Consider the following 9,472-nt stretch of genomic DNA (forward strand, 5'->3'; position numbering starts at 1 on the left):
CACTTCTACAGTACTCCTCCTAGTCCTAAGCTCCAGTAAATCTCTCTCTCTTATAATATAAATGGAGAGGACGCCAGCCACGTCCTCTCCCTATCAATCTCAATGCACGTGTGAAAATGGCCGCGACGCGCGGCTCCTTATATAGAATCCGAGTCTCGCGATAGAATCCGAGCCTCGCGAGAATCCGACAGCGTGATGATGACGTTCGGGCGCGCTCGGGTTAACCGAGCAAGGCGGGAAGATCCGAGTCGCTCGGACCCGTGTAAAAAAACATGAAGTTCGGGCGGGTTCGGATTCCGAGGAACCGAACCCGCTCATCTCTAATGAGCAGTATGCAGCCAGCGTTCCTCTTAGGAAGACAAATTCAATACTGGCAGGCGGTTGGCAGCAGCATTGACACGTAACGCGTTTTTCCAGCAGCAGTAACTAGTCTGCGACTGTCAAGTGTCAGTGAGTGACTGCAGCTTGCAGGGGAAAGAGAGGGGGAGCCAGACCAGGCTGAGGAGGAGCAGTGTAATTACAGTGAGTGCCATCAGGGGTGTTTGTTTAGTGCACACCACAACATCTGACAACGCATCTGCATTATTAGGATTGGTACAAGGGTGGATATTTTATATTACGTTGACTGTCAATAGATGGTGCTAGACATGCCCAAAAGGCAGTGCTAGACACACCCCTCCAACAGTGCACCCCCTAATAAAATGTGCTGCGCACGCCTATGATCCTTACCTTTTGTTGGAAATAATCTGTTTGGAACAGAATTGGACCAAATCCTAATGTCTGAAGCAAACTCTAAATCAGCTGGGTTTCCCTCGACATCTACATTAAAACCTAGATTCCCTACTTTCCGGTCCTTTCGGCCCCAAAGTAAAGCAAAGGGAAAGAGTCAAACAAAGGTCAAACAGCCTCAAGCAAATAAAAATGTTAAGTCTAAGGCCAAACAGGCTTGGTCAGTCAGACGCCCGACTTCTAAACCAAAAGACAAGTCTCCTGCCTGACGGCACTGGCCTCCACCTTGGGGACCCCAGGATGGGAGGTCGATTTCTTCAATTTGCACAAGTCTGGCAGCAGTCCACCACAGATACCTGAGTGCAAGAGCGGTGTCTCACGGGTATGCCTTCTCATTCAAGAAGCGCCCCTCAACAGTTCTTTTGTAACAGACGTCAGTAGCAATGAAGGCCAGGACTACAATATGCAATACAGAAATTGCTACAATCAGGAGTGATAGTACCAGTTCCCTCAGCACAACGAGGACAAGGTTTCTATTCTACCCTATTCCTGGTTCAAAAGCCAAATGTGTCTCACCGGCCCATTCTCAATCTCAAAGGTTTGAACAAATATATTTGCTTTTCATATGGAAACATTACGGACCATTATCCGGGCAGTGGAGCCAGTGGATTTCATGGTGTCCCTGGACATTCAAGAAGCTTACCTACATGTACCAATAGCACTCTCACATCAGTGCTATCTTAGGTTCGCAATCCTCCAACAACATTTTCAGTTTCAGGCACTACCTTTTTGGCTGGCCACAGCTCCACGGGTGTTCACCAAAATTATGGTGGTGATGGCAGCTCACCTTCATTGTAAGGGAATAGGGATTTTCCCATACCTGGATGACCTGCTAATCCTGGTACAATCCCAGGATACCCTCCACTGCCATCTACAAATAACAATAGCCTGCCTCAAGGCTCACGGCTGGCTCATAAATTGGGCAAAGTCCTCCCTAGTCCCATCCCAAAGGATGATGCACTTAGGAGCTGTATGGATTCCAGTCTTCAGAAAATCTACCTCTGGACAAAATATCCACAATACAGATGAGAATTCTTGGATTGTTGCACAATCAGAGAGTATCCATCCATGCATCGATGCGGATACTGGAACCAATGGTCTCAACATTCGACATGGTAGAATATGCCCAGTTCCATTCAAGATCCCTTCAACATCTAATTCTCTCCAGATGGAATGGCCAGCACCAGACCTGGTGGTTACAGACGTCCCACTTGAACAAAGGTCGACCCTTTTGGATCTCAGACTGGGTGCTTCCAGAGGTGTAACGTGGAGCCATGGCTCCCAGAGCAAGCTCACTCCACGGCTCCCCCCCCCCTTCCCCCGCCTCCCTATGTACACACAAATTTTTGCTATTCAATTGGATGCAGGTATTTTTTATTTTTTCCTCCCAGCCCCATATCACGACCAGATTTTCCTAAAATCCATATCTTTAGGAAGATTGTTCAGAATTGCTCTATACTGCTGTGGCACCCCCCCCCCCCTAATGACTAATTAAGCAATTGGAATTTTCCAGTTAGCTTAATTAGTCTTTAATTACTCACCTTCCGCAACGCTGCATCTCCTCCGGTTCTCTTTTTCTCCTCCAGTGTCACAGAGAGATCTTCCAGAGACGTCCATGTCACGCCGCCGCCCCGGGCCCCTTACTTACCTCTCCGGGCGCGCTGGTCCTCTCTGCGGCCGTCCTCGCTGGCGGCTTCCGGCTCCCGTCGCTCGGCCCGGCGTCTGGGCGGGTGACGTCATCAGGCACTTCCCACCAACCAGCTGGTGGTGGGAAGTATAAATTCAGGCACCAGGAACTGCATCAGTGCCTGAGTATCATCAGTTCCCCAGGAGTGGTGATCGCCAGACTTCCGTGCCTCCAAGCACCTCCGTGCCTCCGAGCATCCCCGTGCCTCCGAGCATCTCCGTGCCTCCAAGCACCTCCGTGCCTCCGAGCATCTCCGTGCCTCCAAGCACCTCCGTGCCTCCAAGCACCTCCGTACCTCCCAGCACCACCGTGCCTCTGGGCATCTCCGTGCCTCCAAGCACCTCCGTGCCTCCGAGCATCCCCGTGCCTCCCAGCACCTCCATGCCTCCGAGCATCTCCGTGCCTCCGAGCATCTCCGTGCCTCCAAGCACCTCCGTGCCTCAAGCACCTCCGTGCCTCCAAGCGCCTTAGCGCCTCCAAGCACCTCAGTGCCTCCAAGTGCCTTAGCGCCTCCAAGAACCTCAGTGTCTCCACGCGCCTCAGCGCCTCCAAGCACCTCAGTGCCTCCATGCGCCTCAGCGCCTCCAAGCACCTCAGTGTCTCCAAGCACCTCCAAGCACTTCAGCGCCTCCCTGCACCTCAGTGCCTCCAAGCACTTCAGCGCCTACAAACACTTCAGTGTCTCCAAGCCCCAGCGCACGTAAGTGCAGTTGTGCCTCCAGCACCTGGTATTCTTCTCTGATTCACCAGCACCTTTCAAGTTCTGTCTTTCAGGAGACCTTCAGCGTCCACGTGTGTCTCCTGTTTGCCGACCTGATCCTGCATGAGGTAAACTTACATTCGGCCATCTCTGCTGCGGCCCAGTTGCGGTTCCTCTTCCCGGTCATCGGAAGAAACCCCGAGTCCACAACACTCCCAAACCAGGTCAGTGATAGTACACTCAGGCCCCATGGACCCGGGGGATCGGAACACGGACTCAAGTGCCATCCAGAATCTGGCTTCCGGAGTACAAAGTCAGGAAGCGGCACAAGGTCAGGTGATGCAGTACCTCCAGGAGTTGTCCGGGCGTCTGGATCAGATCCAGGCGTCTCTAGCCTCGGTAATTCCGGCACCAGTTCCAGTAGCCGCACCAGTTGCCGCTTCCAGCAATGTTCAACCATCGGCCGGTGCCACTCCGCGCCTTCAGCTGCCTACTCCGTCCCGTTATAATGGGAATCCTAAAAATTGTCATGGTTTTTTAAACCAATGCGAGGTACATTTCGAGCTACTTGCACATAACTTTCCTACAGAGAGGTCCAAGGTGGCATATATTATTTCTCTGCTGGAAGGATCTGCCTTGGATTGGGTGTCTCCATTATGGGAACGTTCGGATTCACTGGTTTCCACTCCGAATTCATCACGTCTTTTCGACAAATTTTTGACGAGCCCGGCAGGATGACCTCGGCCTCTTCTGATTTGCTCCGCATCCGTCAAGGCTCCCGATCCGTGGGTCAGCATGTGGTTCATTTTCAAACCATTGCCTCTGAACTTCGCTGGAATAATGTGGCTCTGAGAGCTGCTTTCTGGAACGGTCTCTCTGATCGCCTGAAGGATGAGTTGGTCACTCGGGAGCTTCCGGATTCTTTAGAGGAATTGATCTCTCTCTGTGTCAAGGTAGATCTCCGGATGCAGGAACGTGGAGGTGAACGTAGTCGATAGGATCGTTCTAGGTTCCGGCTTCCCCCTGCAAGGCAAGCGGTGGTCCCAAGTCCAGACGAACCCATGCAGATTAACCGATCCCGATTGTCCCCGGAGAAGCGACAGTGTCGTCATGAGGGTAAACTCTGTCTGTACTGCGGAGCTGCGGGTCACTTCATCAAGTCTTGCAAATCCCGTCCGGGAAATGGGCAGGCCTAGCTTGTTCCGGAGGAGTCAAGTTGGGGGTTTACGACCAAATCTTCTCCGACTTCAGACTGTTTGCTTCCTGTAACGTTAACCACCAAGGTTACTTCCAAGTCTTTTGAAGCCCTGTTAGACTCCGGGGCTGCGGGGAATTTCGTTTCTTCCCTCTGTGTCCAAAGCCTGAATTTGGAAGTACGGTCCATCGAACGGCCTATTTCCTTGACAGCTATCAATGGTACTAGGATTTCCAAGGGTATCATAACAGAACACACCGTTCCAGTTAAATTACAGGTCGGGGCTCTACATCAAGAATATTTGGAGTTCCTGGTGATTCCGGAGATGCATCACGATCTGGTTCTCGGAATGCCTTGGCTCAGAATTCACAATCCCCATATCGATTGGAAGACCGCACAGATTCGGTCTTGGAGTTCTTTTTGTCACGCTAACTGTCTCACTCCTGTCTGTCCGCTTCGTGTTTCTACTAAGGCGGAGGAAGAACTTATCCCAGAGGCGTACCAAGAGTTCAAGGATGTGTTCTCGGAACAGGCGGCTGACCAGTTACCACCCCATAGGTCTTGGGACTGCCCCATTGACCTCATCCCAGGGAAAATGCCGCCCCGAGGTCGCATTTATCCTCTGTCCCTTCCAGAGACACAAGCTATGTCAGACTATATCAAGTCCAATCTTCACAAGGGATTCATTCGCCCCTCTATCTCCCCGGCTGGAGCGGGCTTCTTCTTCGTGAAAAAGAAGGACGGAGGGTTAAGACCATGTATCGACTACCGCGGCCTAAATGATATTACCATCAAAAATAAATACCCCTTGCCTCTAATCACAGAGCTATTTGATAGAGTTCGTGGTGCCCACGTTTTTTCCAAGCTCGATTTGAGGGGGGACTATAACCTTATACACATCAGAGAGGGAGATGAATGGAAGACCGCCTTCAATACCCGGGATGGGCATTATGAGTATCTGGTGATGCCGTTCGGTCTTAGCAATGCTCCTGCTGTCTTCCAGGGATTCGTCAACGAAATCTTCTGAGACATGTTATACCTAAGTGTCGTGGTGTATTTGGATGACATACTGATTTTTTCCAAAGACCTTGCTGAACACAGGATACAGGTCAAAGAGGTACTCCGCCGTCTACGTGAGAATCATCTCTATGCCAAGTTATCCAAGTAACATCAATACCGTTCCTCGGTTATATCATCTCAGGGATGGAGCTTTGCATGGACCCGGAGAAACTTTCCGCCATTCGGGACTGGGCACAGCCACTCTCCTTGAAAGCAATACAGAGATTCCTTGGTTTTGCGAACTATTATAGAAAGTTCATTAGAAGTTTCTCCACCATTGTTGCACCCATTACCGCCTTGACGAGGAAGGGTTCCAACCCGGGTTTGTGGCCCCCCGAAGCCATAGAGGCCTTTTCCCACTTGAAATTGGCTTTTATGTCTGCTCCAGTACTCCAACAACCAAATTTCGAGGAACCTTTCTTCCTAGAAGTTGACGCATCCTCGGTCGGAGTTGGGGCCGTTCTCTCTCAGTATGCCTCAGATAAGAAATTACATCCGTGTGGCTTTCACTCTCGTAAATTCTCTCCGGCTGAACGAAATTACCCTATTGGAGACCAGGAACTCTTGGCAATTAAATCTGCCTTGGAAGAGTGGAGATATCTCTTAGAAGGGGCCAAACATGTGATTACCATTTACACTGATCACAAAAATTTGTTGTATATCAAAACCGCACAGTGCTTGAATCCTCCGCCTGTATCTATCCCCTTCACAAGACAACTGGGTAGAGTTATTGCCTTGGGCAGAGTTTGCACATAACCATTCATTTCATTCCTCCACTGGCGAATCTCCATTCTTCATCAACTATGGCTTCCACCCACAAATTCCGGAATTACCAATTCTTCCAACAGGAGAGGTTCCAGCTGTGACTTCCACTCTACTACACTTTAGACAAATTTGGAGTAAGGTTCATGCTAGTCTTAAAAAGGTTTTTGTCCGATACAAGTTCTTCGCGGACAAGAAATGGTGAGCCGCTCCTCAATACAAGGTTGGAGACAGGGTATGGCTCTCCACGCGTAACCTCCGGCTAAAGGTACCCACCATGAAGTTCGCCCCAAGGTTCATCGGTCCATACCCTGTGCTACAAATCCTGAATCCTGTGGTCTGCAAGTTGGGATTACCTACCTTCCCATCTACGCATACCAAATGCCTTTCATGTTTCTCTCCTTCGTCCTCTCATCCTTAATCATTTTCATTCTAAGCCCTCAAGCCCCACTTCGGTAGAAACTGAAACTGGGACAGACTTCGAGAACAAAACTATTCTGGACTCTCGTTATCTTCATAAGAACCTGCAATATCTGGTAGAATGGAAAGGTTATGGTCCTGAGGAGAGAAGTTGGATAGGAGCTTCTGAGGTCTCAGCTCCTCGACTAATCCGGATCTTCCATGCCAAGCACCCTACGAAACCTGGGAAGTGTCCAGGGGCCACCCCTAGAGGAGGGGGTACTGTCATGCCACCGCCCCGGGCCCCTTACTTACCTCTCCGGGCGCGCTGGTCCTCTCTACGGCCGTCCTCACTGGCGGCTTCCGGCTCCCGTCGCTCGGCCCGGCGTCTGGGCGGGTGACGTCATCAGGCACTTCCCACCAACCACAAGGAAAAAAGCAAGAAAAAGACAAAATAACCTTGTGTGGAAGCACTCTTGGTAAATTATGAATGAATGAATGATGAAGAGGAGGACCGTTTAGAGTCCTTCCTCTTGATGGAATGAGTAAAACTTAACTTTTATTAATAGGCTAAAAGTTCACTGTGGGGTGAACAAAAAAATATATATTAATAATAATAAGAATCTAGATTGCCATTGTAACAAATATGGTTCTAGATATAACAGGTGAAAATATTGTTGCTGTAATTGAGTGTATATTAAGGAATCACAATATGTACACGTCACAGAAAAGATCGGAATATAGAGTAAGCTCAAAAGAAAATGATACAAGAATTTCCTGAAAGAAAATGGCCCACAGCACCTAGTATTCCCTGGAGGTCTCCCATCCACGTACTGACCAGGCCATACCTGCTTAGCTTCCAAGATCGGACGTAATCGGGCGCATTCAGGATAGTATGGCCGTGGGCCAATTGGTATCAACAAATACTGTTAGCGCTGAATGAGAGAAAGGTCTATAAGGTCTAATAAACCACTGAATCAGGTGGAAGAGTCAAAGGATAAATGCAGACTAATAGGGAAAATACTGAAAATGAAAAGCAGAATAAAAGTGTAGATGATATACGGAAATTTGAGTATGATATAAAAATTCTCCTGAAGAAAATGGCCCACAGCACCTAGTATTCCCTGGAGGTCTCCCATCCAAGTACTGACCAGGCCTTACCTGCTTAGCTTCCAAGATCAGACGTGATCGGGCGTATTCAGGATAGTATGGCCGTGGGCCAAATGAATCAGAAAATTAACAGACACAATTCTAAAATTCAGTAGTGGTATGGAAATTCTGAGTGAGGGAGTGTGTGTAGGTAAATACTGCTACTGTCTTTAACCGATGGTGCTATGAACTCGGTATGAGCAGAATGGCTGTCTCCCAGACTTTCTTCAGTCAGATATAGGGGTGGTAAATTGCAGCAATCTGATGTTAAACTGCTGGGTTATTGAGCAGGATAATGATCCTGTAATCCAGTTGTAAAAAGGCAAATCCTGAAAAGTTTTTTTTCTGTGGATATTCATACAAACAGAGAAAAAAACCTTGTCTATTTTTTGCTGTGAGTGGCCAATATTGTCATGAAATGTGCTGCATAAATGCAGTAAAGGCAGCAAAAAAACGAAAAAGAGGAAAGAGTCTAAGTCCATGTAATGAATAGCAAAAAAGACAAGGAATATGACAAGTCTTTGCCCATATGTTGAACACGTATGGGTAACTGATATTGTAGTTCCTGGATTTCTCTTGCTGAAAAAATCGCTTTCAATGATATTGATGTAAACTATGTATCAACAATGTTATTTGTAAGTTGGGCTGCATGGATACAATGTGAGCAGCACAACAAAAGTATCTTTTCTTTAGGTTGGAAAAATAAAATATAAATATAAATATATATGAGCTTGCAGTATAGTTCCGAAATGGCTGTATAAATAGAATCAATTCTGAATATAATAACGGAGCAAGTGCAGGGATAGTCAGACCAAATAGGTTCTGATGCGCTGCTTGGAAATGAACATATAATTAGAGGTTACCACTTTCCAATGTTGCAGATGTCCCAGCGGTCGGTGGCTGTGGTTTGTAACCGTGCTCCGTGCTCCGTATTCTGTGACCGTGCGGCCGCCCGTTCCGGAGAGGGCGAAGCCGCAGTGACGTCACTAGTTGGGCGTCAGGTTTCCGACGTACGTTTCACCTGTAGGCTTGTTCACGGAAGCCCCGTGTTTTCTCACACTTGGTGATGCTTTAAATAGGATGTGCGGACCAATCATGTATTAAAGGGAAAATGTATTGCAGCTTGGTTTGATGGAGGCATTAATGAGATTAATTAAAGATTTGAACAAAGCAAACATGGGATGGGTGTTTTGATTGGAATGAAAGGGTGGCGGACAGACTTGTCAAGGTTGATAACCTGTAGTTACTAAATGATGAATCCAGGAGGATTTGTAGTATAGAGGGTAACAATGATATTGGGCAATTGTGTGTCCTATTGGGCAGGGAGGATTAGATAATGAGGGAAATTGGATGTTGTTTGTTTTAAGGTGTTGGTGAGTGTGGAGTGAAATAATGTTTGCTCATGTGGACGGTTGAGCAACTGATGAGAGGATAATAGATAACTGATATGGGTGGAATAAGAGTGATGGGTTGTGATAGGATGACATGTGATGGAGTGGTGAGAGGTGAAAGTGGACAGAGATTGATGTAAAAAGGGGAAAAGGGGGGAGAAATAAGACAAGTGAAATAGAAAGGGGAAGATGTGAAACTATTAAATACAAAACTGTTGTGAGAATAAATGAAGATAGGATAAAGTGAAAATAAATATATATGAAAATGAAGAAAATGAGAGTGATTAAATAAATAATTGAAAATGAATGGAATTATGGAAATAGAAATAAAATAAAAATAA

The 9,472-nt window shown here is 47.6% G+C and overlaps 2 pseudogenes; both read right to left on the bottom strand.

Moving 5' to 3' along the window:
- Nucleotides 1-7,380: 7,380 nt before the first annotated feature.
- LOC134931052 (5S ribosomal RNA) lies at nucleotides 7,381-7,498 on the bottom strand (annotated as a pseudogene).
- Nucleotides 7,499-7,693: 195 nt separating this feature from the next.
- On the bottom strand, nucleotides 7,694-7,811 carry LOC134930224 (5S ribosomal RNA; annotated as a pseudogene).
- Between the last annotated feature and the right edge of the window lie 1,661 nt (nucleotides 7,812-9,472).

The sequence above is a fragment of the Pseudophryne corroboree genome, chromosome 5, assembly GCF_028390025.1.
Source record: "Pseudophryne corroboree isolate aPseCor3 chromosome 5, aPseCor3.hap2, whole genome shotgun sequence".
Taxonomy (NCBI): domain Eukaryota; kingdom Metazoa; phylum Chordata; class Amphibia; order Anura; family Myobatrachidae; genus Pseudophryne; species Pseudophryne corroboree.